The 19,638-nt window shown below is 41.3% G+C and overlaps 1 long non-coding RNA gene across 1 annotated transcript in view; it reads left to right on the top strand.

Annotated features, from left to right (window-relative positions):
* Positions 1–19,638, top strand: part of LOC137151453 (uncharacterized) — a 99,713-nt gene that overhangs the window by 22,284 nt on the left and 57,791 nt on the right. The gene's annotated exons all lie outside the window — the stretch shown is intronic.

The raw sequence follows: 19,638 nt of genomic DNA on the forward strand, positions 1-19,638 counted from the left end.
TGCTACTCACCTTTTTGGTGAAAACTGAAACAAAAAAGTAATTCAGCAGTTCTGTCATTTCCACATTTTCTGTTATGGTGTTTCCCTACTAATTGAGTAATGGGCCTACCCTGTCCTTGGTTTTCCTCTTGCCTCTAATGTATTTATAGAATGTTTTCTTGTTACCCTTTTCATCTCTAACTAGTTTAATCTCATGTTGTGCCTTGGCCTTTCTAATTTTGTTCCTGTATGCTTGTGTTGTTTGTCTATATCCATCCTTCATAATTTGACCCAGTTTACACCTTTTTAGGACTCTTTTGGTCATATCTAAGCAGAAAATACTATTTATGAAAAGTATAAGGTATTTGAAATGGCTCCTAGATTTGGTTCTTTATTTTACTCAGGTTTTTTTTTACCCCATATTTCTTTTCTTCTTTCTTCATTTTCTAACTATTTTCTCCTCACTCTCCTCATGCTCCCTTATGTTCATCGTTTGGACTTTTTATTAAAGCTAGGCTGTTAGGAAAAGATGGGGTTTGGACTCCAGACAGACAGAGCTTATTCTGGTCTTATTTGATAAGGTGTTCACTTCATGTGCCAAAAATCAGTACAGAAAATGTTCTTGCTTCTGAAAGTTTCATCTTCATATTGAAAGGTTGTCTCAATGAGAGCAGTTGTATGGATGGTTTGCAGGCAGAGAAGTGATTTTTGGTATAGCCTAGTTGTATACCATTGAGAGCTTTAAAGATCAGTACCAGGACCTTGAATTGGACCTGGAAACCCTTCTTTTCTCTCCTGATGACATTACAAAGATTTCCAATTCCACCAGACTTTCCACTCTTCCTCTCCCACAAGATGTCTGTCCCCAGTCCCCCACCACATGATGTTAACAGTGTGCATGACAAGCCGTGTCCTGGCAGGGAGTGACAGATAATACTGGGTTGCAAGGGGACCACTCAAAATTTGGAACATTTATGTATGTTTTGGGTACTTTTCTGAACCTAACCCAAAATCCCAGACTGTGGAAGTTTATGTGTATCATACTCCTTTCCCTTAGATGAATGTAGATGTGTTAGCTAATACATTTGGTTTCTGAGGAAAATGGCATCAGTGAAGCTACTGTTCACATTCATCCTATTAGATAGGACTATATTTCAGAGAGAACTGTGCATTTTGCTTCTCCCAACCAGAAGGAAAAGGCCAGGGAGAGAGGAGGGGCAATGAACAGGGAGGGAAAAGCGATGACTCCACATAAATGAGTGGGGCTTTGCTTAAAATGAGATGAACCTTGGGGTAATATAATAATAGAATAGTAACTTAAATTGATAAAGTACTTTTCAGGATGATTTCAAAGCACAGTTATTAAAATCTAATGCCAAATTTAGCACTACAGTCAAAAGACAAAACAAAGAGTTCAACTACTTACTGAAAGATGCATAAAAATAATATAGGAGAGTAACTCTAAGCCATGAAATGTCTTTTCTTTATGTATGGAAATATGAAGCGATTCACAAGGCATACAGTCCTGGACTGTGTCATTTTATGAAAGTGCACATGAAGGAACTAGGCAATGCACATTGATGGGGCTGACAGTGGACAGAGAGGAAATTCATTACACATGTTATGGGAATGCCCTAAAGGCAGGCATATAAGAAAATATGTATGCAACACTGTGAATAGAAGTTTGAAGCTTAAAATAAAAATTATTCCAGAATTTGCCCTTTTGGGGATAAGTAGGGAGAAAGTCATCTTTTCTTATGGGATCACAAGTTATTGGGCTTGATGCAGGAATTACTGGGTGAAAGTCTGTGACTTGTTTATGCCAAAGTTCAGTGTAGATTACCACATTGGTCCCTCCTGGTCTTAAACTATATGCATCTATTAGAATAGTTACTGTTAAGACACTAAAAAGACCTTGTAGAGAGAATGGAAGAAATGAATGGCTGAGAAGGCAACACTATACAGTAAAGAAGCCTTAAATATCTGTCCTGTAGGAAGATGTTTCTTTTCGACAGGAAGAATGGGAAAAATTTGCAGCCAAAGGATTATATTGATTTACACAAGTTGACAGTCTGCAGGGCAGGCGAAATTTTAAGGCTCTAGGACTGCATGTGAGTGATTTAATATACCAGGCAATTGATACTGTAGACAATGTGATGAGATATGACTAAAACCCTTTCTTATAGGAAAGAGGGAAGTGAAAATTTTAGACCAATATTTTCAAACCTAGGGCACCTAAACAAAAGCCTGATTTTCAGAAATACTCACAAATTCTGCCAAAATCAATGGGAGCCAGAGGTGCTCAGACTCTTTAAAATCATGCCAGTTATATTCAGGTACCTACATTTCAGAGTCTAACTTTAGGCATTCAGTTTTGGAAAAAAATGTGATCATAGTTTTCTTTCTTCCTAAAGGGATCCACATGATAAGTGATTGATAAGTGTGGACCACATTAGTAAATGCCTGGATTCCAAAGAGACAGTGAGACAAATTCGGCCCTTCATTACACTGGTGCGTATCTCCTGTCCAAATTCTTCCCCATCTTACATCTGGGGCAGTCCCAGTGAAGTTGCAGGGCTGCGTGGAGTTCAAGTCAGAGCAGAATGTAGCTCTCTGGGTATATCTACACAGCAATAAAATACCTACAGCTGACCCGGCTCAGCTGACACGGACTCACAGATCTTGGGCTGTGGGACTATAAGCCCAGGCTCCAGCCCAAGCCTGAACATCTACACTGCAATTGGATAGCCTTGCATCCCAAGCTCAAATCAGCTGAGCTTGGCCAGTCACCAGTGGCATACTGGGGGGGCCATGCCCCTAGGCACTGGCCTGGGGAGGGGCGCCAGCCAGGCCTCCCCCTGTTGCAGGCAGCCAGGGCATCCTCCCGACCCCTCCACCTCTGCACTGGGCGTAAGGTGGGAGCCGCGGGGACCAGAGCCCGTCACCCCCACCCCAGGACGCCGGGCAGTGGGACACGGATGGGACACCGACCCGCAGACTCCCCCCTGCGGGCACTGCCACCAATGGGGGCAGAAGTAGGGGAGAGCAGGACACAGGCCCACAGACACCCTCCCATGGGGCGCTGCCAATGGGGGGTTGGGGGCACCAATGTAACTATGGTCCTCAGGCACCGGAGACCCACAGTACTCCACTGCCAGTCATGAGTGTTTTATTGCAATGTAGACATACCCTAAGTGTCTAGATTGTATGAATTTGGTGGTCTAAGGTATTTCTTATATGGTACCAATCAATTTGATACGGAACATGGACATACACCATTGCAATCTGCTTTCATATTGTGCTATTAACCTAGTAAAAACTGCGCGGATATTTGTGTATGACTCCATACTCTGCAAAAGCTTGTGCATTTTCTCTTTCTTTTGTAAATGGGTAGGAAATGAAATAATGAAATTTGATATAGAAGCCATGTTGACTTGACTTCCTTTTGGGGATTTTTACTCATCCTTGGTACCTACTTTGCAACCTCTTTTCTTGGCAGCAATTGTGTAATTTTGAGGAGCAAATAAAAGCCCCTTTCCAATGGAAAAGCATATCAACTTGCCAACTGGGAAGCCAATTGCATTAACTCCACCTTATTAGTATCAAATACTAGTTTGTTTATTTTTCAAACTATTCAGTGATTGAGATGGGTGCTAGAAACAACTCAACAACCCTGAGAAACAAAGCTGCATTTCTAGTGCACAGATTTCACACTTCAAACTCTGTTCAGCACTAGAATTCCAAACAAAGTCAGAAGGCAGGTCCCTTGAGAAGCAAACATCTTAAGGGAGAGGCCCTTCAAACAACAGTATGAACATGACCGCAGCATTAAGAAGAAAACCACAGCAAACCTAAATCATCTTCCCCACACACCAGGTAAATTAAATCTAATAGTAAATTATAGACTAATGCACTTAGTATAACAATGGTAAGAGACTGAAATACCACATCTGCTTCACAAATGATATCACTGAGCCCATCGGGTCACTCGCTCCATGCTCTTATCTTTGGCTTTCCCCTTTCTGAGCCAAGCTGCGCCTGAAGGTCGCCTGGTTGACTGATCAGATTTTAGCATTTCTCTAATCGGTTCTTCTAGGGACAGCAGCCCAAAAGCTACCAGTAATTTTTCTTTCTAGCTGTATCTTACAACATTTGTAAGCTTGCCCAGTTCTAATACATCTCTCTAACCTCCTACCCTCATCAGATCAGAGTTCCTTGGTGACGTCTATTACAATTAGCACTTCTGATCCAACCCTCCCTAAAGTAACAGAAAGTAATTCCGCCTGAAGTAACAGGGGTCTTCTATTGGGATCAGAAATGTTGGTCTGAGCCTAATGAACAGTAACGCTGGAGCATAATTTCTTCTGAACAGACTATTATTTAGCTCAATTTTTTTGTCACATCATCCATCACAAACATTGGTTTTAACTTGCTGTTGTGATTCAATTTCATTTAGTGCAGGGAGTCAGCTAATCACATGGCTATGTACATACAACAGAAGTTTTGTCTTTTTTGCCCATTGCTGAATGAACATTTTTCAACTTAAACTCAGTGACAGTCATTATGTAACCTCTTGACAAAAAATAATCACCCTCCCCACTGCAAATTAGAAAATGGTATCATTCAAAGTAAACATGCCGCTCAGCAAAAATTGTTAAATAGATTTGTTTATGTCTTATACGGCAAAACGTTATGTAAAACAGAAGTCTTCACATTATGAGGGGAGGGAAACACCACTCTGCACACTTTCATGCAATTTGATCTGAGCTGACTTGATAAATCAGGAAACTCAATAAAAGTTATTCACTTCACGCAGCATAAACAACATATTTAGTTTGCATCCTAGCATCTCATTTTCCAAGCTATCAGCATTTTAGCCCACCCTGGCCTTTGTCAAGCTTATATAGTCTTGAATCTATTTTGACAAAGGCAAGTGTTGGCCAAAGTGCTGAGAGCTCTCAATATGTGAATGCTAATATGCATAATAATGGTATTGTTTTCCAACATGGGCTGGGGAAGCATTATTATGTTTGATGAATAAGCAAATAAGTTACAAGTTGAAATGCAATTGTGCATGTTTTTTTTTTGTCAAGAGTATATCCATTTTCACCCAGGGAGTGATGTAATGAATGAGCTAAAAAAGATTGCCAGCAAAATAATGACATTCCTCAGGAGACCTAGGCTAGAATAGAGTAGGGATAACATTTTCCAAAATAACTAAGTGATGCAGGAGTCTAGATCCTATTTTCAAAAGGGACCGAGGTACTTGGGGGTCCAGAAAGGTAATTTTGGTGCCTAAAGATGTAGAGAGGCACCTAGAGTGATTTTCAAAAGTGCCTAAGCAGGTTAACTCACATAGTTGCTTTTGAATATCCTGCTAGCCACCTCTCTGCATCTTTAGGTGCCTAAGGGCCCTAACCTGAATACCTTTGAAAATCTGCCCATTGGTAGATGAGAAAGTTCTGCACAGTTACACTAGAGGGAGCTATTTGAAAACCAAAAAAACTGTTGCCAGGATGAATACAGTATTCAGAATAAGTTTCTTCCATTACTCTGACCTATAGCTCCTACTCCTCCCTCCCATGTTTTTAAAAGTAAAAGACATGCTATAGTTCAGACAGAAGTTTTTGGCATGACGCAGAAATTATTAAGTGAGGTTTCTGGGCTGGAGTTGTAGAGGAGATCAGACTAAGATTATCATAATCAGTGTGGTCTCTTCTGGCATTAAGATGTCTGAAGGCATTCATCTCTAGTTGGAAGCTTGCCAGTTATGGATCTGATCCAAAGCCCACTGATGTCAATGACAGTTTTGCTATTGATTACAATGAGCTTTGGATCTTTGACAATTTCAAGTAGCTTCTGCTGAGCAGTCATCCTGGGTAGGAAGGACTCTGTAAGGGAGATTGGCAGCAAATCAACCACAAGTGACAAAATGAGTCACTCAGAAAATAGCCAAATGTATTAGTTAAAGATATATTGATGATCAGTATATAATGGATCTCAAAGTGCCAGTGTACTTTACATAACTTTCACATTATAGGATGAACTGCCAGTGGCACCTATAGTTAAGATTGCTCAACAATTTCCATTTTAAGCCCCCGTTTCCAGTTGCTTGTAGCTTTACCAAATGTTAATTGCTCACCTCCTCAGTCTGAATTTTTTGGGAAATTTCAGCAAAGTGGTTCAGCCAGTTCCGAGAACAAGGTTAGAGAAAAAAATGGATTGTATTGCCAATGTTAAACAAAAATTACAACTGTTTCTTTGAAAAGCTGTAGCACCTCTATATTTTGGAGCAGGGACTTGAAATTTAGTTAGGGGATATCACTAGACCTAAGGAGGGGTCTTTTATTGTCCCCAAGAAAATTCACTCAGATTTGGCCAAGTTATAAGTCTTTGTAAATTTAAATTTCAATATGCTCAGGAGAGCTTTTTAGAAGTCTATTGCTAAAATCTCTGAACAATCCACGTGCACTGCACATGCTCCCTGAAGAGCTCTCTGCGAACTCACTACACTGAGCATGCTCAAACCCACAGAGTTTCCCACATGCAAACTGTGTTTAGTATGCTCCCAGTCCCAAAGAAAATGTAAAGATATTGTCTTTAACTACATGATCACATACTAATTTGTGCTACAGGACCCTTGCCTTATTCAACGTACAATGAATGAGGCAGGGGAATTCAAGAAGACAATGATATTTACTTTACTTGCTAAACTAGGACCAATGAGGTTCTAGTCCTGACTCTTACCATGGACCTTCTAGATGATACGAGGCAAGACTATCATAGAAATAGTGTTGAAAAGACAATTGTAATTTCCTGTCTTCTGAGTGCTGGACTTTGCGTCCTTAACATTCTTCTAACATAGCATTTTTTCATATTACATATTACATATTACATCCCAAAAACCTCTGTAAAATAAGAATTCTAAGCTTACAAAGTCAAACACTCAGAAGTTAGAAAATGACAGAATTAAGGTGGCATATTCTTTTTATCATCATCATTCAGTATGGGCCCCAGGCCTTATTTGTTGCAAACCACACGAAACTCGCACTGAATATACAATTATTAATTTTCTTCTGAGGTTTCTGTGATGCTCTCATGGTACCGTTTTAGTGCATTACATACATTACTGACTGTATCTTCACCTTTAAAATGAAGGGTGTTCTTTTCCCTATTGTACACAGGGGGAACTGAGGCACAGAGATCAAAGCCAAAATTGTCAACTAATTTTTGGGCACCCAATCTGAGAAATTTATGGCCTGATTTTACAAAGTACTTAGCATTACATAATACTTCATATGTTCAAGGCACAGTTGTAGCTGTGACTCAAGAGCTCAGCACTTCTGCAAATCAGACCACAAGTATCTCAAGTTTGGCCCAGAAAAAGAGGAACATACAATAGCCTCCTGTGAGAACTAAGATTTACGTGACTTACCCAGAATCACAAAGGAACTCTGTGGCAGAGTTCTTCCAGGCAGCATTTCAGTCCTTCAGGGCAACATTCAACTGCTTTAACCACATGACCATTTTTCTCTTCCTGAAGTTTCCTGTCTCATTCATTATTCACCTTCAAACTTCTGCAAGAAATGAAGCGAGGGTGCTACAAACAACAGTTTCTTTCACCGCACAAGCCTGATTCATTCCCTGAGCACCCTCTATTCCGTGCATTGAATGATGCAGGAGTCCTGTGGGAAAAAAAAGTATGTGATCGTGTAATTAAAGACTATAGCATAAGGCATACACACATGGGGGCAGAACTTTGCACCAGCACTCTTACTTTTGGAACTTCCTAACTTTTGAGTGTTTGCCTTTGCAACCTTAACATGCTTTCAGCAATAGTTTTTTGGAATTTATTTTTGGACTTTAAAAAAAACAATTTAAAAAAACAGAAAAAAAAATGACCTCTTCTTGCCCCAGCCAACCTCCCCCACCCTGTCTTGGTGACATTAGAATCACAGCATAATCCTCTAGAACTTGAAAGAAGGAGTAAATGGCAGCAGTAGAAAACATCTTCTGTTTGGACCTGCCACCGGGGGTGGATGGAGGCACACAATTTGCCAGGAAGTTTCACGGCTATTTGCTAGACAGCAAAGGAATGTTGAGACTCTGGAATAATGGGCTCTGTTCCAGGTCCTGGAGGGGAATGTTCTCTACTGGTTTCAGAGTTTTCTGCCCTGTCTCCCCCACCTCTCTCTGTCCCCTTCCACTCCAGCACCCTTCTCCAGTCCCTGTTTCCCTGCTCTTTCTGTCCTCCCTCCAAAGGTCCTGCCCCTTTTCCTCCCCCCATCCCTGCTCCCCCCCAACTGTTCCTGTCTTCCCCATCTTCCATGGTTCCTGCCCTTGTCCTCATCCTTGTTCTTCACCCTCCTCTCCATCTTCTGACCTCTCTTTTCTAGTCCACCATTCTTGGCTCCTCCTTCTAACAGCCTCCCTTCCAGATCCCTAGCCCCACTACCTTCCCAAATTCCCTCCTCCTGCATTGAAATCAGGCTGTCTCCGCCTGCTCTGACCTGCTCTTCCTCAGCAGGATGGTTATTGAGAGCACAGGAGAGATAGGCTCCCTTCTATCGGGTCTGATGCCTGACCCTACTTGGGCCTGCAGCAGTCAGGAAAAGCAATAGCAGTTAAGGTTGTGCTCAGCCCCTGGGATGGAGTATGCTCAGGTGCTCTATGGGGATGACACATGCTGTCTGGTCAGCATGCGGGAGCTGTGAGAGGATGGCATATGATCAGTGCAGACAGACTCTTTGGAGAATTTAGTTGCCATGTTAACAAGTCTCTAGTGAGCATGTGTAAACTGAGATTATTTTCAAGGCTTACAACTGGGCCAAATGTGGGCAAATTTTCACAGGAACAGGAGAAAGACACATCCCTGACATGAGGGTGAGCCTGGTGCTAAATTTTGAGCCTTTATATCAAAGCATGGAGGCACTAGATCTTCTCAATGAAATGGTTGTAAGAATTTTTTTAACATGGGCAAGTTTAGTATATTTTTCCCTAATCATCTTCTCAGAAATGTCTGACCCATTTTAGAGGAAACTTTAAAAAAAAATCAGCCATAAGCAGACACCCAGCATACAAAATTTCAAGTCAAACAGTTTCAGTTTGGCAAAGGTATAAGCAACTGAAAACCAGGTCTTATAATGGAAAGTTACAGGCAACCTTATCTAGAAGTGTTGCTACCTACACTGTCTATAATAATGTAACTCAAAGGTTATAAAGCCATTTGCGCTATTTTGTATGTACAGACAAAACTTCATTGGGAATTGAAGAAGGAGAAAGGACATTCGATTTTGTCTTTTATCTTTTTAGTTACGACCATGCCACGGCTGAGAAATGACATGATATAATTACATACTTGGGAGCCATATTTTGAATATTATAAAGTAGTCATGTGCCTTTCCGATTAGAACATAAGAATGACCACATTAGGTCAGACAAATGGTCTGTCTAGCCCAGTATCCTGTCATTCTGTCCATCTAGCTGGTGCCAGATATTTCAGAGGGAATTAACAGAACTGGGCAGTTATCAAGTGATTCATCCGCATCTCCTGACAGTTAGGTTGATGCCTGTCTCCTGTCTGTTGATGGCACGCTATTTGTTTCCACTTTGAAAATTTTTAATTTTAGTTTTGATTTTTACCCAGAACTCTGCTTTCAATTTCATATTACTCAGATAGTCAAAACAGTCATCTCAGAAACATCTTCAGGCTGGGGGCTATGTTGGCCCACCCTAGTAATTTGCTATTAATTATAGTCATTTCCTCTGTGTTTGACTTTATTTAAAGTTGTAGTGGAAATTTTCTTCCTCTGCTAGGCTTACTCTAGCTCCAGGATCCCTCCGGAGCATACTATTTATCATGCAACAAGACAGCGGAGGTTCCAGTGATTCTCTGCAACAAAAAGGATGGATTATAATTAAAGATGGGCCCAAATCAAAACCCTGGATCCAGTTTTGTGAAGGGCTTAGAAACCACATCCAGATCTAAATCCAGATTTCACAGCTGTCCCCTACCTCCATCTTGGGAGGAATCATTAACTCAGAACCTGAACTTGGGAGACACTAAAATCTGGATCTAAAATCTACAACTTTAGTCCATCTCTAATTTGAATATTAATATGATCATGTGCACATTTCTCTTAGGTATTTTATTTCTAACTTCATGTCCTGCTACCCAGCCTCATGTGAGCAAGACTCTCCATTCTTGCTTTTGGGGCTTTCTAAGCATCTTGTATAGGACAGTGGCATTAGAAGTTGTATTTCATATTAGGAATCTCAGTAAAATCCCAATTCCCCTGAAGACTGGACTCTCCAAGACACTTATAGACAATAATTTCACCTGGATTTTGTTTGTCCTGGAAAGTTGTGTAGTAGCTACATCAATCCAGCCAGTTATCCTAATGCCGTCCTGCTTCTCAGTAAATTTTCCCACAGTGCTATGTGCCTTTGTTCTGGGCATCCCATGGGATAGTTCTGCTTTCGCTACTTGGAAGTCCTTTACCAAGCTTTCATGCTAAGGACTTGCTGCAAATTACTAAAGTGTAGCCATATATTAAGTTAATACTAATAATTAACTTATACTTAGTGCACGCCTGATTACCTGCCTCTGCTTCTGTAAGAAATGGATACTCTTATGCTATCTGCATTTTCTTTTTTGTTTGGTTGGTTTTTGCACATTTTTAGTCAAGTTATAAGATGTTCCAGGTCTCTTGTGCAAGACGTGATTTTAGATGCCTAAATATGGACTGAGACTCTAACTTTAGATGTCCATCTTTAAAAAATTTGTGTAGAGATGTAAAAGCTTGGAAAGGAAATTTTATTCAGATGAAAACATTTTTAAATGAATCAATAAGTCCCACCGTGGCTATAATGTGTCAGGCCAGAAAAAAGATGTGTCTTGCACGACACAAGTCAAACATAACATGCAATGTCTCAACCTACTTTAAAAAAAAATCATATTTGATATGTTTTCATTTACTTTTATTTTTGTAATCTTTCAGAAAAATTATATTAAATGGTTATAATGTCATCCTATTTTGTGAGATCAAAGGAGTCTCTATTTAATATTTTCATAAGGGCAATTGTCCGTGTGGTCTGAGATTATCTTATTGGAACATCAAAGCTTGTTTTAAATTTCCACAAGTATCCCCCTTGGGCAAATACTATGTTCACATGGAAACTGTTGGCTGAGATTTGGGGCTGACTTTTATGTATGAAAGAGAGAATATATCCTATCTTCGGATGGGCTACCAGGGGATATTTTGAAGGAGGAAGTGAAGCCAAAGGAAAATGTGCACACAAAATATGAATGGTTACTTAGAAACTCCTAATATTTGTGTAAGCAGGGTCTGAATGTGCTCTTCCCTACCGAGCTAACTGGAGAGGGGAAAAGGTGTCAGGACCAGACTGTATTTACATGAACACATCCACTCTGAACAGATACCCAGTAGACAGAGCTGTATCGCGACACTAATAAACTTTTGCAGTGTTGGGTTACAAATCACTTTACAGATTTGCTTTGCTTGAATGCAGGGGTAATAACATGCCATTATTCTTATTGTCAGAGTAAAGGGCAACAGAATGGTGCTTAGCCTGTCCTGATTGAGGGGTTCGTCCTCAACTGAACTGAACTCGCTAAGCAAGGGATTCCGATGCAAGAGGCCCTGGGAAAGGGAAAGGGGGTGGGGAAAAGTGTCCCTGCCAGCCGGTGTGGCTCTGCCTAAGAGCTCTAGGCATGGTTTAACTGGCCCTTTCCCATTCCAAGAGAGAGCTAATTAAGGCTCCATTAAGAGTCTTTTGTTTTGTTAAGTCATCACTAGAGCTGAAATCACTTGTTGTGGGACAGCGTTTTCTGCCCAGCCTGCTTCAGCAATGAAGTTCCACAGTAAAAGCTGGCAATCCCTATGAGCTGGGTGGAACCTCAAAGGATTGACCAGCAGGGTTGCAGGTAGCAATATTGGTAAGAACTGGGACCTACAATTCCTCACCTGAAAAGATTGGGGTTGAGCAGGTACAATTGGCTTAGCTCCTTTTCTGAGTTGCCATTGTGACTTCTAGCCACAGGGTGGGAGGTGAGCTCAGCAAAGCAACTGCCAACCCAAAGACCTTCCCTTCTTATTATGATTGAAGCAGACCTATTTGGGGTTGAAGTGGGGGTTAAAGATCATCTCACTGGCTTTTCTCAACATCCTAAAAGAGGCCCTGATTTAGAAGACCATTGGAGTGCGAGTGGTGTCCTGCAAAGAAACTTAGGACATCAGGAATTGCCAGAAAGGATGCTAATGGTCTGTCTAGTTCAGTATTCTCTCAGAGTGGCCGATGACATATTTCAGGAAATGTAAAACCTTCTTAATGGACAATGAAGCAATAGTAAGAATGTGGGGGAAGTTCTCCCTAACTCAACATAGTCAGTCTTTGGCCTATGTCCTGAAGGATAAAGGTTAACACCCGCTGTACGATTTTACCTTGTCTAATGACCATTAATTAGTAAACAAACTAATGAGCTGCCCATCAATGATGAAACAGTGCAACGCACTGTTTGCCTGAGCTAACATCCTTTGCAGTCAATAAGAAGGCTCCCATTGACTTCAATGGCCTTTGAACCAGGATCTATACTACCTCTGCTTTAACCCCATTAAGTAAGATCAGTATTGATTGGATGTTCCATCCTGTCACTAACTAGAAGAATCACTGACAGGGTTCAGGGCAAATAGTCTTTGAGCCACAGCAAAGGTAAACCACACTCTGATGCCCCAGGAAATCTCTTCAGAGGCAATGTTTACATTATTGCCAATTCTCTTAATGTGCAGATGCAGTAAGCTGAATTTCTAAGCAAAATAACTTGAGACATTTATATAATGTTTTTTTCCCCAAACTACCTACAGGCACTCGACCCATATTGCTCAATTAGTAGGAGTACAGAAACACATCTGATACTACTAAGATTTATTTTGTGTTTGTGTGTGGTCTGATAGCTTAAACATATCTAAGGGGATATTTTCCACCTAAATTTGCTAAATCATTTTGTTCTTCAGATTTTGTTTTGCAAAGCTTCTGCCTAGATTTATTTTCATTCTTCAGAAGGCAAAGTTACAAACCTACACAAAGGCTGACATGGCGTTGATGCTGAAAGGAGTTGTATATGAATAGCATCAATAAAACTGTTATTCTGTCTTTTCACCTTACTTCACTTACAGCAAAATCTTGAGTCTAAAGTCATAGCATCAAGAAGATAATCTACTATTATTACACTCTATATAAGAGATGGATATTATTACTATAATAGTCCTGATTCTCTTTTGCTCTGCAACTTGTACCATCATTTACACCAGTGCAAACTGGGTGATAAATATCCAAATCAGAATGGTAGCAACTTACACACAATCCCTTTTAAATGAAATGTTTGCAAAATAATGCATGTTTGTCTTTGGGCACAATGTTCCCTATCCAGCTAAACAAGGCCACATGTGTCTAAACTCCAAAGGAGCTGGGTATTCTTTATGAAAGAAAAACAAAAAGGAACATGTATATCTTATTATATACCCTTTTTTTTTTTTTTTTTTTTTTTTTTTTTTAGTTTCTGCTTTGTTATTCTATAAGGATAACACTATAATTCTCTCCCCTAGACAGTGTTTGATGTTGAGTATGCAATTTAAATAACTTTCCTAATGATTATGGAGGATGCCTGTATAATATTGATTCTAAATTTTGAGACTATTTAGCTTAGTTAATGTATCTGTATGTAGTAAAGTTCACAACAACATTAGATAGTGGCTCCTTTAAGTGGGGTTTATAATCATCACTCAAGTAATTTGTCTTGCAAGTCAGAATGTTCTTCCTTCCTGAAAGAGGCATTTCATTTTTCTATGAATTTCTCTGTTACTGCATAAGCAACATTTGTTCAAAAGATTATGTAAGTTCTCTGTCTTTCAACTCCTTTGGTTTCTGAGCTTCAAAGAGCCACATCAAAATATCAAGAAACAGAACAAACATCAACTAGAGTTTCCTTCAGCATTCAACAGCTGTCAAATGTTATAGGCTGCCCAGTGGAATGCTGGGACGTGCAGGCAAATTCTTCCCTGACATACAGCAGAGCCTTGTTAATGCAGCAGGGAGAGGTATTCTTTGAACCTTGTATTATTTTTTAAATGATATTTTCACATTAAATTGGTTGGTGTAGTGAAAAACTGGCTTATATTTTTTTTTCAGAATAAAAATCCGCTCTTTGAAACGTTTTATTTGGCTACTGTGGTAAAACAAAAAGTGTCATAATACTTTGGGGTGATCACTTTCTCCAAACCTTGCTTGAGTTGCATTCATGATTACAGAAGTCCTATTGATTTCAATAGGAGCAGAAGCAGACTTTAACCCAGGGTGTTTTACAATAGTGGCCTTGAAAACAACCTTTTGCTGATTTCAGCCCAAACTGGAAAATGACCTTTCAGTCTGAGATTTAACTAAAATTAATGGAAAACACAAAGCTATCTTCCACTACTTGTTTTACCTCTCATCTTTAATAGACAACTTACCCATGCTACCCATTTCTGCCTGCCAGAGTGCTCAGCTTTTACAGACATTTCTGATGAGGAAATATCCATCAACAGATGGGCTTTCAGATCATTTTCATTGTTGATTGTGATCTGAAACCTCCTGCAAAATTGCATGCAAGAGAGTTTCTTTTAAGATGGTTGCACGCATATAGTTGCCATGAGAGATAATCGTGAGCATCTGCTAGACTCTTTATGCTAATGTTTACCACTGTAGTTTCTGCTGCAGTTCAAGTATTCTGAAGTGAAAAAAACCACAAGCATCAACTTTTTTATTAACAACAGCATCTGAGGAATATGATAAGGAACAAAGGCATGTGTCTTTAGTGGCTTTTTATTGTATTGTTCTTTTATGGTAGGTTGCACTCTGATCTGCCACCATGTTGTCTTCTGTTGTTCTGTCTGTTGTTTCTCATAAAGTAAGCAGGCTCAGGTAAGCCTGGCAGTCAGGTGGGAGATTACAGAGGTGCTGCAAGAATGGTATTAGTGATCCACTACTAACAGGAGTCATTGAGAGTTGACAATCTGCTCAGTCCTGTAAAGAGCATGAAAGTCAATGAGACGTACACACCTAAGTGCCTAAATCACTTTTGAAAATGGGACTTAGGCTTCTAAATCACGTGGGTGCTTTTCACAACTGTACTTTTAGGGCTAGAGCCACAATGGGGCTTAGACTCAGCATTGCGTCACCTGCCTCCGGTGCAATCCCCAGCCCTGAGTTAGAAGTCCAGGCTCCCTATACAATGCATGGGAGAATTAGGCACCTGAAAAGGGACCTGCAAAAGCAGACATGTTGAACCAGGAGCAACCTAAGCTAGCTAGTAGGAAACACCAAGATGAGAGATTGCTCCTAAATCCTGTCCCTCAAAGGGAGTTAATGACTACATCTGGGCCAGAGGGAGGTGCGTCCTTCTGCTTGGGATTCATACTGTGAACTCTCTCCTGGAATTATAAACTTTAGCCCAAGGGTCAGAATATTCACCAGGGATGTGGGAGACCCACCTTCTAATCCCATCTGGCAAAGGGAGGAATTGAACCCAGGAGTCCCACATTTAAGGTGAATGTCCTGACAAAGAGGCACCTCTTCTGGCACTGTTTTGGGGGGGCCTGATACAGTTAGCATCTTCTGGGAACATCTACGCTATTGGGCCGCACAACTGAGAGAAGCAAGGGAATGCCTACTTTGAGGATCCTGCGGGGCTTTAGGTATGAGACAGGCTTCTGGGCTGATGCCACTATTCACATGCTTACTGGCAGTTTTTGGATGCCATGGGGACTTGATTGGTAGAAACTTAAGTGCTTAGGGATTTGAATTGCCTCCATGTTTAGGCAGAAACTGAGCAGGGGTTTTGAGGATCTAAATTTTGGAACTGAGTGCCTACAGAGACAATTAAGTACCTAAATCCTATTGTGAATCTTGTCCTTAGTCTCTCTGTGTTCTGGTTCTCCAGGACAATGGTTAAAAGAGGTGTTGTGTGTCTTAATTAATCTTTCTCAGAAACTGTGGTGAAGGGGCCACATAAGAAGATAGGTCTGCTAATTTACCCCTCTCATGCTTAACTCCGAAGGGCATTATGAGGGTATTTACCACTCTTGGGGCACAGAAAGAGTCTTGTCTCTTTCCGTTAGTGGGGCTTTGCTCTATCACAGGATATGACAAGTGGCAGACACCGTGGGGAGAGAATACATTTTCAGTTTGCTCATTGGAGAATCCAATGTGCAGCTTTTCTAAACAATAGTGGAACTATATGATGACACTTAGCCCAACTCACTGTGATACATCACAGTGAGACATTTCTTTCCATCAGGTAAGTACTTTCTTTCCATCAGGTAAGCCTGGAGGTGGGTTGTTTGCTTTTTGTGTTAAGAAGCTTCAGATCCAGAGAGGCTGAAGCCCATCTCCCTATCCTAGACTTCCTTTAATCTTCTTTTCCCTCTTCCCTTTAACTGCCATTGTATCTCTTTGCCAGAAGTTGTGAATACTGCTTAAGAATAATGCTGCTAAGCTGTATCAACAAACCCCGTGTTCCAAGGGTACTTTTCACTGGAGATCTTTATAGGGAAGCACAAAGCAGGGAACCAGCATTGTCAAATAATATTTTAATTACTGGTGTACTTAGATGAGAAAAAACTGGGGAAAGAAAGAAAAGCAGCGTGAGCAAAGTTATCCATTGTACCAGTGGGTATGTACTACAAAATTATATAAGAGGTAAAGCCTCACCACTAATTCAGAATAGTATTGGATGGGTATTTTGTAACCTAGATAATAGAAAAGGTCTGATATTTGGTAATATTACACAGTGGCACTATAAGTCATGCTGAGAAATAAGAACAACAATCTGGGGGCATGTCTACACTACAAACTTAAGTCGACTTAAGTCAACTTACAGCCACGACAGTCATTACTGTGGATTTCCACATCTACATTACCTTCTTTTTGTTGGTGGTGCACGTCCTCTCCAGGAGCGTTTGCACCAACTTAAGAGAGGCAGTGGGTGGGGGGCTGAGAGCCTGGGCTTTCAGTTTGGTGTCTCTGTCTCCCAGGCTCTCAGCTCCCTGCTATGGGTCTAGGCAGTAGTGGGGCTCCCAGCTTGGAGCAAGGAACTGAGAGCCCCGGCAGTAGCCAGGTTCCCAATAGGAAGAGGGGAGGTGAGAGCCCAGATGACAGTGGGGCTCCCAGCAGGATCCCCTCACCTGCCTTGGCCTGACAGCCTTGGGGTTCAGAGCAGGGAGACTACCAGACTTTCTTGTCAGTTTCACAGCTGCCTCAGGCTCAGAGAAGCAGTGGGACTCACAGCTGCAGCTGTGAAATTGACAGGAAAGGCTGCTAGGCTCCCTGCTGTGATACTGAGCCAGCTGGGGCTGTCAGCCCCTGGTGAGAAGCCAGGGCTCCAGCTGTGAGTACAGAACCCAGCTGACAGCTGGGGGGGAGGAGGGGTGCATCTGTGAGCCCCATACAGGTCTCAGTGTCATAGTAGGGAGCCTACCAGCCTTTCTTGTCAATTTCATGGCTCCATCTGTGAGCCCCACTCCCCAGAGCTGAGCTGTGACATTGACAAGACTGACAGCCAACTGCCCAGGTAAGTGATGCAGTGTCCATGTAGCCTAACTATACAGACATAAGCCCTACGCCTCTCGTAGAGGTGGAGTTATGATGCCGGTGTAGTAGGGCGCTTCCATCAGCGGGAGGAAGGCTGTTGTATAGACAGTGACATAATTAGGTCGATATAAGATGCCTTGCAAACCCTGTAGTGTAGACCAGGCCTCAGCAATCCATTGTAAAATCAGTACGTTGGGATGATTATTCTTGTTACTTCACCACATTGCAAAAGAAACCATTTATTAGCTACTGGTTTTTAAGAGATAAAACCATGGTTTCAGATTACAGTAGCAGCTTATCATTTTCTATAAATCAGCTCTGCACTGTACTATCTGTAAGATACATACCACCTACGGCAACTCAGCCTCACAGATCCTCCATTGCACATCTGCGCAATGAGTTCAGGATCACTCCTGTTGAAACTAGAGACAACTCGGAGGGGGCAGCAAGATGTCTCTTCATGCAAGCCAGGCAGCACTTCCTCCTACTGATTGGTGATGGACCTGCTTGAGTGCATTCATAGGCTCTGAGACTTCATAACCAAATAAACCAGGAGAGGGTTGTACCAGAGGGGAAAAGACAGGAGATGAGGAATGAGGTATCAAATGGGCTTTTGTTCATTGGATGGTCACACTGGCAGATGAGGAAACTGAGGCAAAGATGCCATAGGGATGGATGCCCAACACATTGAGGGGGTTTAACTTATATTTGTACAAACATAGGTTTGATTTGTTGTTGTTGTATTTCCTTAATGTTTTGTTCCTTTCCCATTTAATATCATTTAATATAATTTTCCTTGTTTTATGCACAGACTCAGGCCTTAAGAGAAGCCTGTTAAGGGAGGCTAGGGGAGGTATTTATTTTTCCCAAGTTTCCCAAGAACTTTTCCCAAGTTCCCAAGAAGGGAACGCAACAACAAAATGCTAGGAAAGGGCCCACAGGGGAAACAAAGTTGTATTAAAGAGGCATCAGATCTTGGCAGTCATACTCTGTCACTGCTTAAAAAAATATCTAAAATATCAGTCAAGGCCTGATGTCTTGTGCAGTATATGTTGCAAGGCCTCCTAATTTATGCTACAGTGCAGCACAGAGTTCAGCTGTAGCCGGGGCACTGAGCAGCAAAACTAACATCATTTGGCAACTTCCATGTTCATAATCTGAAAAATGCAGCACGCAATGGAATTGTAACCAATGCAGAATATTTAATTGCACTGTTGGAGAGTCGGGAGTATCCATTTTAGACTTGCAGGAATACAAGAATACAGCTTTACTCCCGCAGGGCTTCCACCTCCTGTAAGCTTCCATGTACGTGCCACAAGACAACACTTTTTACCCTCCTATCTCTGACTGGGGCACAGTAGTCCTTTCTGTCCTGAATCACAAAGAATCTCTTTCTCCTTAGCTGTCACTGAGTGCAGGAACATGTGCAACAAACTTGCCATTTTTCCAATCAAACAGGAGTTCAAAAAGAAATAAACAGGCCTGGGAAAAGAAGGCCAAGTGGCAAAGGGACCAGTGAAGGAGTGTGATGGCAAGAAAATGGTCATGACTGTAGATTTTTGCCACTTAAGCAGAGAATTATGCAGCATCTTTTTTTAGCGACCTGATCATATTTGGGGTGACCTGATGTCCCAATTTTATAGGGACTATCCCGATGTTTGGGGCTTTTTCTTATATAGGTGTCCATTATCTCCCACCCCTATCCCAATATTTCACACTTGCTAGCTGGTCATCCTAATCACATTACACAAGTTGCTTTGAAAAGAGACACCACCGGTACGCTTTGGCAGCACATCATAGCACCATCAAAGGGATGAGTTCAGCTAAGAGCTCGCTTCCAGGTAGGAATTCGGGCAAGGGAATCCAAATGTGTGTCACATGAATAGCCAGGAAAAAGGGACAGCACTGCACTAGTTAAAATGACAGCTCTATTGCTTGTAATCCTTGATTTAAAAAAAAAAACCAAACACCAAAAACCCAACTTGATGTGATGTGCTATAAATTACCCCGAGG

This window comes from Emydura macquarii, unplaced genomic scaffold, assembly GCF_026122565.2.
Source record: "Emydura macquarii macquarii isolate MOO-44397 ecotype Brisbane River unplaced genomic scaffold, CSIRO-AGI_Emac_v2 contig_1070, whole genome shotgun sequence".
Taxonomy (NCBI): Eukaryota; Metazoa; Chordata; order Testudines; family Chelidae; genus Emydura; species Emydura macquarii.